We start from the raw sequence: 12,449 nt of genomic DNA, 5'->3' as shown, positions 1-12,449 counted from the left end.
GATATCCTCAAATGCCGAGCAATAACCATCTCCAATAGGAGAATCTAACCACTGCCCCTTGACATTCAAAGGCATCACCATCATTGAATCTTGAATTTGCCACATAAACACAGTGGCTACATGAGTAGGTCAGAGGCTAGGAATACTGTAGCAAGTAACTCACCTCCTGACTCTCCAAAGCCTATCCACCATCTACAAGGCACAAACTAGGAATATGATAGAATACTACCCACTTCCTTGGAAGGGTGTAGCTCCTACAACTCTCAAGAAACTTGACACCATCCAGGACGATACAGCCTACTTGATTAGCACGACATTCACAAGCATCCACTCCACCCACCATCGACAGTCTGTAGCACCAGTGTTGTATCATCTACAAGATGCACTGCAGAAACTCACCAAAGCTTTTTGAACAACATCTTCAAAACCCACAACATTTTCCATCGAGAAGGATAGGGCAGCAGATACTTGAAACACCACCATTTGCAAGTTTCCCTTCAAATCACTCTCCATCTTGCCTTGGAAATATAACACCATTCCTTCACTGTTACCGGGTTAGAATTGTCGAACTCCCTTGCTAACAGCATTGGGGTCTACCTGCAGTACATGGACTACTGTGTTTTCAAGAAGGCAGCCCACCATTACCACCTCAAGAACAACTATGAAAGGACAATAAATGCTGGACCAATCAGCAATGTCCATATTCCGTGAGTGAATTTTAAAAAAAAATTGCTGATTTAAACAGGAAGTGGTGGAGAAATATAGCCTGTCTGGCAGCATCTGTGGAGAGACAAACAATGTTAATGTTTCAAGTCTGATAATGACTCTTCAGAAGATTCATTCTGGACTCAAAATATTAACTCTGGTTTTCTGCCCATAGATGCTGCCAGGCCTGTTGAGTTTCTCCAGCACTTTGCTTTCATTTCAGATACCCTGAATTGGTATTTATATAATAACTTAAAATCTGCTCGTTGATTTTCTGAATTTAATGATTTTAAATATTATTAAAATCTTTTGAGCATGATTTAATAATTTACAGAAAAGCATATACAATGGAATATTTTGCTAAGTAAAATATAAATATTGTGAACAGAGTAAATAGTTCAAAATATTCTAAGTATCAAAACATGATTCAAGTTTACATTGGATTGGCTTGCTTGTTGATGGTTTAGCTGCTCTAATTAAAAAAAACTCTGTTGCCTCTGGCACCTTAACTTTCTTCATGTCATTGCTAGCAGTGTGAGTATTTATTGCCCATCCCTAATTGCACTGAAGAAGGTGGTGTTGAGCCACCTTGGATAGTTGCTGATTTACATTTTATGGATGGTGCACACTGATGTATAATGACAACATCAATGGTGGAGGGAGCGAATGTTGAAGTTGGTGAATAGGGTGCCAATCAAGAGGGAGGTTTTCTCCTGGATGGTGTCAAGCTTTGTGAGTGTTATTGGAATTGCACTGATCTAGGGAAGTGGAAACTATTCTATCTCACTCTTTGCTTACTCCTTCTAGGTTATGGTCTGGCATTGGAGCATCATAAGGCAAGATCCCAACCTCTCATCTGGTCTTGTAGCCACAGCGTATATGTGGCTGATATCATTCCGTGTCTAGTAACCTCCAGGATGCTGTTGGTGGGATATTCAGCGATAGTAGTTGAATGTAAAGGAAGATAGTCCTTGCTCGACCTTGTGAATATTACTTTCCATTTGCTAACCCAAGACTAAGGGTTGTAAGAGTCTTGCTGCATAAAAGTACAGATTGCTTCAGTACCTGAGCAGTCATGAATGGTACTGAAAATTTTTCAATCATCAGCAAACATCCTCGTTTCTGACCTTGTGAAAGAAAGATCATTGATGAAATGGCCTAAAGGTGGTTGGGTCTAGAATATTCCTGAGGAGCTCCTGGAGCAGTATTCTAGGGCTGAGATGTTTAGCCTCTAACAGCGACCACCTTTGTTAGGCATGACTGAGTTGTACGGTGTCCTGTAGCAGAAATGCAGTTGCCTTCATGGGCCATGACCATGATGTCATCGTCATATCATGGGATGTGATCGACGGATATAAAGTTGAGTCTCCATCTCACTGAGCTCTGTCCTCTTGTCAAATGACATACTGCACACAAAAGTACTTTGCTTAACTTGAGCCCAGGCATGCAAATGCCTGTGATTGTAATGTACATACATAAATACCAAGAACTATAATTAAAGTTCATTGAATTCTTCAGTATTATGTGACCCACACCTCATTTATGTTAAGGGAGCTAACTTGAGGATTACAGCATAATAATGGCAGATTGTTAGTATATCTTGATAGCTCACATCGTGGTGGAATGCAGTTGTAAGCACCGGTAACTGCTTATGATACAATCCTCAATGACGATCAGACAGTTCGAGAATTATAAAGCAAACCGATAATAAACTACAATAAATTTACTTGAGTTCAAATCTCAAACTTAAATAGCCCAAAGTCTCATTTATTTGCCTTCTACTTAAAATGAAAGATGTAACAAGCTAGAAACCTACTATTACAAAATAAAAATGTTTTAGCCTGCTTTCTGACATAACCATTAAGGTACAGCAGTTAAATATTTCTTATAAGTTTAAAAGCAAAATCCACAACTAAAAGGCTTAAAGTTAACAAAAACAAATTGCTAGAAAAGCTCAGCAAGTCTGGCAGCATCTGTGTCATGAAAGCAGAGTTAATGTTTTGGGTCCAGCGACCCTTTAGAACTGAACTATTCTGAAGAAAAGTCACTGGACCTGAAATGTTAATTCTACTTTCTCTTCACAGATGCTGCAAGACCCACTGAGTTTTTCCACCAATTTCTGTTTTGCTTCTGATTTCCATCATTTGCAGTTCTTTTAGTTTTAGGATTAAAAGTATGTTCGGTGAAGGATACTAATAGTTTAATTATACAGCCCTCCTGTTTGAAAAACAATTCTTTAAGTTAATGTGTGATTTTCTAACTTAAAGAAGCTGATCTTCATGCAGTAGTCAGTTGGATCTACCGGTTTTGATGCCTTCAATTCTCTATCAGAACTAGTGTGGCATCATCACCCTCCATTTGTGGTGAAATCTGTTGTTGCAAATACTCTTTTAAAGCCACAGACCCATTCTCAGCATAAAGTATGAGAACAGAAGTAGACCATTCAGCTTATTGAATCTACTCTGCCATTCAATAAGATCATGGCTGATCTGATAACCATCAACTCCATTTTCCTGTCTTTTCCTTAAAAGCCCATCTATCTCAGCCTTGAATATACCAGCCACCCTTAACAGCCCTCTGTGGTAAAGAATTCCAGAAATTCGCTGCCCTTGTTCCATTGTACTGAAGTCTATTAATGAAGTGAACAGTTAACAAAGTGAAAACAACCTTTAGAAGATGATCAAAGTTTTCATGTTGTCAACTCCTCTCATATCAGGCTGATGGTATAAGAAGAGCAGAAGCTTTCACAGCCAACAACATTGTGGTTGCGAACAGAGATCAACATACCCTGAAAACCAAAATTGCTCTTGGTATGAGTGCCAACTAGCATTCTAAACAACATGTATCTCAACGAGTGGTGTTTCATGGTACAAAGTATAAAAGACTGTCTCACAGCTTACAAGACCCACAGTGGTATGAATGGAATGTCACAGGATTTTATATACAAAGGAAATTTAAATAGACACACTACCAGTGAACAGGTAGGGAACAACCACAACTTGTGTTGGACAGAGAACATGTGTGAGATATCCAATCACTATACCTAAATATCTGTAAAACTTTCTAAGATATGCAGCCAGTCCAAGACCCATGAAGTCATTCCCAGTCATGCTGCTATATTGCCAAGAGATAGAAGCCAGCAGCTCAGACCAATGTACAACCTGAGGAAGAAAATTCCTGATGATTGTTGTCACATAGCTTCATTGCACAATCAGCAGCAAGACAAGACAGTTATCAACCAAGAGTAATTACAGGTGTTAAAATTCTAAAATGTTACATCAAATCTTGAATTATTTATCTTGTGATTGTAGTGCATAAGAAAAATCAATTAAATTCTTTACAGCCTCTGGACTTAATATTTTGAGTTCAACACCTTTAAATTGTGCACCAACTCCCATTTCTTTCCATTCCTTTAACTTGTTATCGTGTGTGGTGTCCCCAATCCTCTTACTGTCCTTTCAAGTCTGGCAGGATACACACCATTGTTCTGCCATTCTCACATTCTGATCACTTAATCTAAATTACCAACATCTTTTCTCCATCAGTACCCTACACCTACCAGCCCCACCTCTCAATCTATTGCACAAATGCTGTTACCTCCATACTTCACTTCAGATGAAGAGTCATCTAGACTTGAAACATTAGTTTACTCTCTCTCCATGGATGCTGTCTGATCCGCTGTGATCTCCATAGAGTCATAGAGACATACAGCATGGAAATGGACCCTTCGGTCCAACCCGTCCATGCCGACCAGATATCCCAACCCAATCTCGTCCCACCTGCCAGCACCCAGCTCATATCCCTTCAAACCCTTCCTATTCATACACCCATCCAAATGCCTTTTAAATGTTGCAATTGTACTAGCCTCCACCACTTCCTCTGGCAGCACATTCCATACACGTACCACCCCCTGCATGAAAACGTTGCTCCTTATGTCTCTTTTATATCTTTCCCCTCTCACCGCAAACCTATGCCCTCTAGTTCTGGATTCCCCCACCCCAGGGAAAAGACTGTCTATTCACCCTATCCATGCCCCTCATGATTTTGTAGACCTCTATACGGTCACCCCTCAGCCTCCGATGCTCCAGGGAAAACAGCCCCAGCCTGTTCAGCCTCTCCTTATAGCTTAAATTCTCCAACCCTGGCAACGTCGCGTAAACCTTTTCTGAACCCTTTCAAGTTTCACAACATCTTTCAGATTGGAAGGAGACCAGAATTGCATGCAATATTCCATCAGTGGCCTAACCAATGTCCTGTACAGCCGCAACATGACCTTCCAACTCCTGTATTCCATTCTCTGACCAATAAAGGAAAGCATACCAAATGCTGCCTTCACTATCCTGTCTACTTGCGACTCCACTTTCAAGGAGTTATGAACCTGTACTCCAAGGTCTCTTTGTTCAGCAACACTCTCTAGGACCTTACCATTAGGTGTATAAGTCCTGCGAAGATTTGCTTTCCCAAAATGCAGCACTTCACCTTTATCTGAATTAAACTTCGTCTGCCACTTCTCAGCCCATTGGCCCATCTGATCAAGATCCCATTGTAATCTGAGATAACTTTCTTTGCACCTCCAGCATTTGTTTTCAGTCCAGGGCCTTTGATGGTGTGTCTAAGTTCATAAAACACCAGATAGGTAACCCTTTGCAAACAGTGTTAGAAATGTTAAGCCACATATGCATATCTTAATAGTGACCACAATTCTGCACAATATTCCAAATGTGGCTAAACCACTTTGAGTACATAATACTTAAGAGGATAACTTTCTGCCTGGGTTACTATGACGTGGGGTAAACCCTCCTGTTTATTTTAACCCAACAACACAGAAAAGATTTATCCCGTGCAGCAATCTGTGAAAATTCGATAGGCCAAGAGCAAGTTAAAGTAAAAGTATCAAGTTTATTTGTTAAAGTATAACAGAGAATAATTAACTAACAACTATTTACAACTACTTCCTTTAACCTATCTTTCACCTTCCCGTTTCACAATACAAGTCCCATTAAGATATACAAAACAAATTTTATTGTCTCAAAACTAGGCAGCTTTTGGTTCTCTATATTCCTTTCTTCTTCCTTTGGAGTCTGCTTCATAGGCTACTGATCAATAAAGGTATCTTTAAGAGAGTTATTTTTTAGGCAGGCTTTACATGCTGTGCCTGGCAGTTCTCCTTTCAACTGTTCAATTTTCTCTGGTCTTATACCCCCAAAGCATCAGGTTGTATCATTGGCTTTTAAGATTGTCAAAATACTCAAATTAAACTTAATTGGAGATGGATATTTTAGGGTCTAATTTAAACTGATTGGCCAAATTAGAATTTGTTTTTGTCTCCAGGCAACCAGCTAATCGTGTTGTTCGACTAAATGTTATGCTTTTCTTTCAAGATAGCACCAAGATAACACTTGGTGCTATCAAGTAGTTTTTGCTAGCTTTTAACTCTCTTAAAGGTACAGTGCATCCACATCTTCATAACAGTTAGATTCACTGCCAGATAACGGACCTTTGTCCAAAATTTACCCTCACTGCAGCTTCTCTTTAAACAACAGAAGTACTGTATTTGCAAGATCCTATACATTACAACAATGACTATAGTTCAAAAGGGCGTCACTGCCCAGAAAGTGGTTTATTTTGTCCTAAGGTTGTAACAAAAGTGATATAATTGCAAATCCTTTCACTAAACTGCTTTACATAAAATGCATTGCTGATGTCAATGGGCTACCTAGGGAAACAATGCTCTGGCTGATAACATGCAACAATTTAAGGAAGAGTTCCATGCTTATAGAGTTACAGATGTACAGCATGGAAACAGACCATTCAGTCCAACTCGTGCATGCTGACCAGATATCCTAAATTAATCAAGTCCTATTTGCCAGCATTTGGTCCACATCCCTCTTAAACCCTTCCTATTCAAGTACCCATCCAGATGCCTTTTAAATGTAATTGTACCAGGGTCCCATCACCTCATCTGGTAGCTTATTCCATATGCGCACCACCCTCTGCATGAAAAAGTTGCCCCATGTCTCTTTTAAATCTTTCTTCTCTCACCTTAAACCTATGTCCTCTAGTTTTAGACTCCCCTCTCCTGAGGAAATTACCTCGACTATTATCCCTATCCATGACCCTCATGATTTTCTAAACCTCTATAAGGTCACCCCTCAGACTCAGACGCTCCAAGGCAAATAGCCACAGCCCATTCAGCCTTTCCCTTTAGCTCAAACCACCCCCAATCCTGGCAACATCCGTGTAAATTCTTTCTGCACCCTTTCAAGTTTCACGACATCTTTCCTTTAGCAAGGAGACCAGAATTGAAAGCAGCATTCCAAAAGTGGCCTAACCAATGCTCTGTACAGCTGCAACATGACCTTGCAACTTCTATTCTCAATGCACTGACCAATAAAAGCAAATGTACCAAATATCATCTTCACTACCCTGTCTACCTGTGACTCTACTTGCAAGGAACTATGAATCTGAACTCCAAGGTCCTTTTGTTCAGCAACACTCCTCAGGACCATACCATTAAGTTTATAAGTCCTGCCCTGATTTGCCATACCAAAACTTAACAAGTTGGCAAATGTGGTGCCACTGTTTAAGAAGGGTGGTAAAGACAAGCCAGGGAACTATAAACCAGTGAGCCTGACGTCGGTGGTGGGCAAGTTGTTGGAGGGAATCCTGAGGGACAGGATGTACATATATTTGGAAAGGCAAGGACTGATTCGGGATAGTCAACATGGCTTTGTGCATGGGAAATCATGTCTCTCAAAATTGATTGAATTTTTTGAAGAAGTAGTAAAGAAGATTGATGAGGGCAGAGCAGTAGATGTGATCTATATAGACTTCAGTAAGGTGTTCGACAAGGTTCCCCATGGGAGACGGATTAGCAAGGTTAGATCTCATGGAATACAGAGAGAACTAGCCATATCGATACAGAACTGGCTAAAAAGTCCTCTACTTTTTGTCATTTACATAAATGATTTGGATGCGAGCACAAGAGCTACAGTTAGTAAGTTTGCACATGACACCAAAATTGGAAATGTAGTGGACAGCGAAGAGGGTTACCTCCGATTACAACAGGATCTGGACCAGATGGGCCAATGGGCTGAGAAGTGGCAGATGGAGTTTAATTCAGATAAATGTGAGGTGCTGCATTTTGGGAAAGCAAATCTTAGCAGGATTTATACACTTAATGATAAGGTCCTAGGGAACATAGAGACCTTGGAGTATGGGTTCATAGCTCCTTGAAAGTGGAGTCGCAGGTAGATAGGATAGTGAAGAAGGCGTTTGGTATGCTTTCCTTTATTGGTCAGAGTATTGAGTACAGGTGTTGGGAGGTCATGTTGCGGCTGTATAGGACATTGGTTACCAGATTCTGGATCAGTGGTGCTGGAAGAGCACAGCAGTTTAGGCAGCATCCGAGCAGCGAAATCGACGTTTCGGGCAAAAGCTCTTCATCAGGACATTGGTTAGGCCGCTGTTGGAATATTGCATGCAATTCTGGTCTCCTTCCAATCTGAAAGATGTTGTGAAACTTGAAAGGGTTTCAGAAAAGGATGTTGCCAGGGTTGGAGGATCTGAGCTACAGGGAGAGGCTGAACAGGCTGGGGCTGTTTTCCCTGGTGTGTCGGAGGCTGAGGGGTGACCTTACAGAGGTTTACAAAATTATGAGGGGCATGGATAGGATAAATAAACAAAGTCTTTTCCCCGGGGTCGGGGAGTCCAGAACTAGAGGGCATAGGTTTAGGGTGAGAGGGGAAAGATATAAAAGAGACCTCCGGGGCAACTTTTTCACGCAGAGGGTGGTACGTGTATGGAATGAGCTGCCAGAGGATGTGGTGGAGGCTGGAACAATTGCAACATTTAAAAGGCATTTGGATGGGTATATGAATAGGAAGGGTTTGGAGGGATATGGGCCGGACGCTGGCAGGTGGGATTAGATTGGGTTGGGATATCTGGTCAGCATGGACAGGTTGGACCAAAGGGTCTGTTTCCATGCTGTACATCTCTATGACTCTATGATCTCATTTATCTAGATTAAACTCCATTTGCCACTCCTATCGGCCCATCTGATCAAAGTCCTGTGTATTCTGAGGTAACCTTATTCACTCCACTATGCCACCAATTTTAGGCTCATCTGCAATACCTCTTACATTCACATCCAAATGACATAAAGTAATAGACCCAGCACTGATCCCTACGGCACACCACAGGTCACAGGCCTCCAGTCCAAAAAAAGTGAATAACCTTGAGACTAGACAGATTTTATTTTATTTAAAGTGTTTTTGACGTTGGAGGGTTGAGTTAAGGAAGGCAGTGAGCTCAGCTAAACATATTCCACATTTTACTGAAAATTCCTGAAATTCTCTTGCAAATCAAATTATGATTGCCTGCAGTTTTTGTCTATTCCTTCTGCATTCTTTTTAAACCTCTCTTTGGTGAATGCTGGTCAACGTTTTGTGAAAACTTTTAACTTGAAGAAGCCACTGAGCTCAGCAGTGTAATTCAAAAAACACCAAAATGTCCACTAACTCACAGAAGTTCAATAATAATGGTTCATTTCAAATGTGGATGTAATTTACCTCACACACAGCTGTTGTGTTGTAATAAGAATGAATGTATAAATGTAATTAGAAACTCGCAGTTCATCAATGTATTAAGAAAAATGTTTAATCATGAAAAGATTTTCTAATTGTGGTCCAGACAGTGTGTAAAATGCATCTTCATTTTATCTTCTTTTTCCTTCTGTGTTGTTAGATCACTGAGTGACTTACTGGCGTCTGAAGTTCAAGTAATTTGGCCTTCCTTGGTAATAGAGTAAGTACAATATAATTCCTGAATTCTGTAATAAGATATAATTTTATGACACCTCTGAGGTCTTGTTTGCACATGTTAGATGTGAGATAAACCAAGCCTCCATTGAAAGGAAGTGTCTGTGGCAAATGCATTGCATTATTTGCTTGGTTGCCCTAAGGTGCTACTGCTATGTAACGAACCTTTTAGATATGTTGAGCTCCTCAGAAAGGAATAACCAGTGCAAAAAGAAAGCTAGAATTAGCTAGAGTATGATGTCATAATAAGTATATTAAGCAGATCATGATGCTACATAATAAGCATTTGTATTATCTTTAACCTGTTTAGAACAAATATAACAGATAAACAACTGTATTAGTGATTTGCTAATTAAAGTGATAGTCATACAACATGAAAATAGATCCAAAAATGGTCCAACTAATCCTAGCCAACCATGATCCCAAACTAAACTAATCCCACCTGCCTGCATTTGGCCTATATAACTCCAAACCTACCCAATTATTGTTTTTCTCCACAAGTCTTTAAAAGTAACTGTACTTGCATCGACCATGGCCCAACATGGCTTCCTCCTGTTTCGATGTGACACACTTTCAGCAGTCGCTGACGGTCTTTCGGGCTAGTGTAGCCTCAGCGTGGACCCCTGGCCTAATGATGATCCAGGGCCCGACATGGATTGGAGGCAAGGTGCCAACATGGACTGGGTTGGAAGATTGTTATTCTGAACTTTTTATTTCTCTATGTTTTCTAATTAACACCTATGAACTGTGATGCTGGACTTTTTTTATGTTTCAATTTTCCTTTTCCTAAGAACTTGTACTGAAGACTCTGTACCTCTCAGTAGATTATAACTAAGATGGCGCTGTAAGTGGCGACTTTTAAACGTTTCACTGTACTCCTTTGAGTGCATATGACAATGTAGCTAATTCAAATTCACTTCCTCTGGCAGTTCACTGCACACACTAACCACTTGGTATATAAAAAAAGCCCCCTCATGTCTTTTTTAAATCACTCTCCTCTCAACTTAAAAATATGCCCCCAAGTTTTAAATTCCCCCACTTTAGGGAAAAGACCTTTACTGTTCACTTTATGCCCCTCACGATTTTATAAACTTCCATGATGTCACCCCTTAATCTTCTTTGCTCCAGTGAAATAAGTTCTAGCCTCTCGAGCATATTTTTGTAACTCAAACTCTCCATTCCTTGCAATATGCTAGAAAATCTTTTCTGAATGCCTTCCAGTTTAATAATACCCTTCCTATAACAAGGCAACCAGAACTGCACACAGTACTCCAAAAGAGTTCTCACCAATGTCATGTCCAGCCTCAACATGATGTCCCAACTCCTATAATCCGAGGTCTGAGCAATGAAAACAAACGTCTTAAACACCTTCTTAACCAATGTGTCCACCTGTGATGCAAATTTCAAAGAATTATGTATCTGCACCCCTAGGTCTCTCTGTTCCACAACACTCTCCAGGGCACTACATTAATTGTATGTTGTATGAAAACAAAGACTGTAGTTTGTTGGTATCTGTAAGAAGAAAAGACAGGTTTGTGATTTAGTGTGGCAAAAACATGCAGAAAATGTCTTAAAATATATAGGAAGAAAATTGAAAATAGATTGGGCCAAAGAATGTTCAAACCCTGTTAATTAGAAGAATTTTGGGGGAAGCTTTTTGTAAACATGAAAGGTGATACACTGGTGGGTTTTAGGAAGGGATATGGGGTAAACTATTTAGGACTGAAACTAAGAGAAATTTCTTCACCCAGAGAGTGGTGAGCCTGTGCAGTTCACTACCACAGCAAGCAGTCCAGACCAAAACATTGTGTGATTTCAAGAAAGAGTTGGATATGGCGTTTGGAGCTAAAGGGGTCACAGGATAAGGGAGTAAAGCAGAAACAGGCTAGTGAGCTGGAGGATCAGCCATGAATGGTAGAGCAAGCTTGAAGGGCCAAATGACCTACCCTTGTTCCTATTTTCTATGAATTTCAGAGGGTGGGATGTAATGTCTAAATTGTGGCAGTAGAGATAAGAAGCAAAAGCTTTGGAATTGAATGCAGAAGGTGAAGTGAATTTGGGTTTCAATTATAAATATGTAGATACAGATCCAGTGTTTGAATGATGGCACTAACATACTCTTTCTTGAATTATACCACTGTTTCTTTATTCATTCACAAGACACTGGCATTGCTGGTAAGACCAGCTTTTATTACCCAACATTAATTACCCACAAAAAGGGATGATGAATCATATTTCTGTTGATGTAGGTATAGTCACTACTGTTGGGTAGCATGTTCTAGGATTTTGACCCAGTGATAGTGCTGACAGCTGAGTCAAATGATGTTTAGTCTTGGGCAGCTGAAGTTGGTGGTGTTTCCATGTAGCAACTGCCCTTGTCCTTGTCGTTCTAGATGGTAGATTTTGGGAGTTCAGAAGCAGTTGTTGAAGGAATTTTGGCAAGTTGTTGCAGTGCATTTTATAGATGGTGCGTATCGTAACCTAGGTGTGCAGGTAGTGAAGAGAATGAATAGTTAAGGAGGTAGATGGGCTGCCAGTCAAGTAGATTCCCTTAGTCTGGATGAAGTCAAACTTCAATCACAGTTGGAGCTGTATGATTCATTCGAGATGGCTTGCTGAGTGAAAAGGTGAATCCATCGAGAACGGTTTTAAGCCTTTGCAGCACATTTGAATGAAAACAGAAAAAATTAGTTTTATGGAGGTAGATTGGAGAGTAGAGGCCATGATTGACAGTATTGAATGCAATGAAGAGGTCAAGGGAGTTGAGGGATCAATGACTGTTGGATGCAGTTGTACAAAGTTATCAAATCATGGCCATTGGAATTGTTGTACTTTGGCAACACAGAGTCTGGAATGGTCAATTTGAACAATGATTAATGGGAGGGGTGGAAATGTAGCTGTGAGGTAACGGTGTTTCATAATGTT

General features: G+C 40.3%; 1 protein-coding gene across 6 annotated transcripts in view; it reads left to right on the top strand.

Annotated features, from left to right (window-relative positions):
* Nucleotides 1–12,449, top strand: part of LOC132816506 (F-box-like/WD repeat-containing protein TBL1X) — a 424,554-nt gene that overhangs the window by 146,007 nt on the left and 266,098 nt on the right. For all 6 annotated transcript variants that reach the window (XM_060826181.1, XM_060826180.1, XM_060826186.1 and 3 more), the window contains one exon: nucleotides 9,451–9,510. The gene's annotated coding sequence lies outside the window, so the exon portion shown is untranslated. The remainder of the gene's footprint in view (nucleotides 1–9,450; nucleotides 9,511–12,449) is intronic.

The sequence above is a fragment of the Hemiscyllium ocellatum genome, chromosome 6 (assembly GCF_020745735.1).
Source record: "Hemiscyllium ocellatum isolate sHemOce1 chromosome 6, sHemOce1.pat.X.cur, whole genome shotgun sequence".
NCBI classification, from domain to species: Eukaryota; Metazoa; Chordata; class Chondrichthyes; order Orectolobiformes; family Hemiscylliidae; genus Hemiscyllium; species Hemiscyllium ocellatum.
This window is presented reverse-complemented; position numbering and strand designations above follow the sequence as displayed.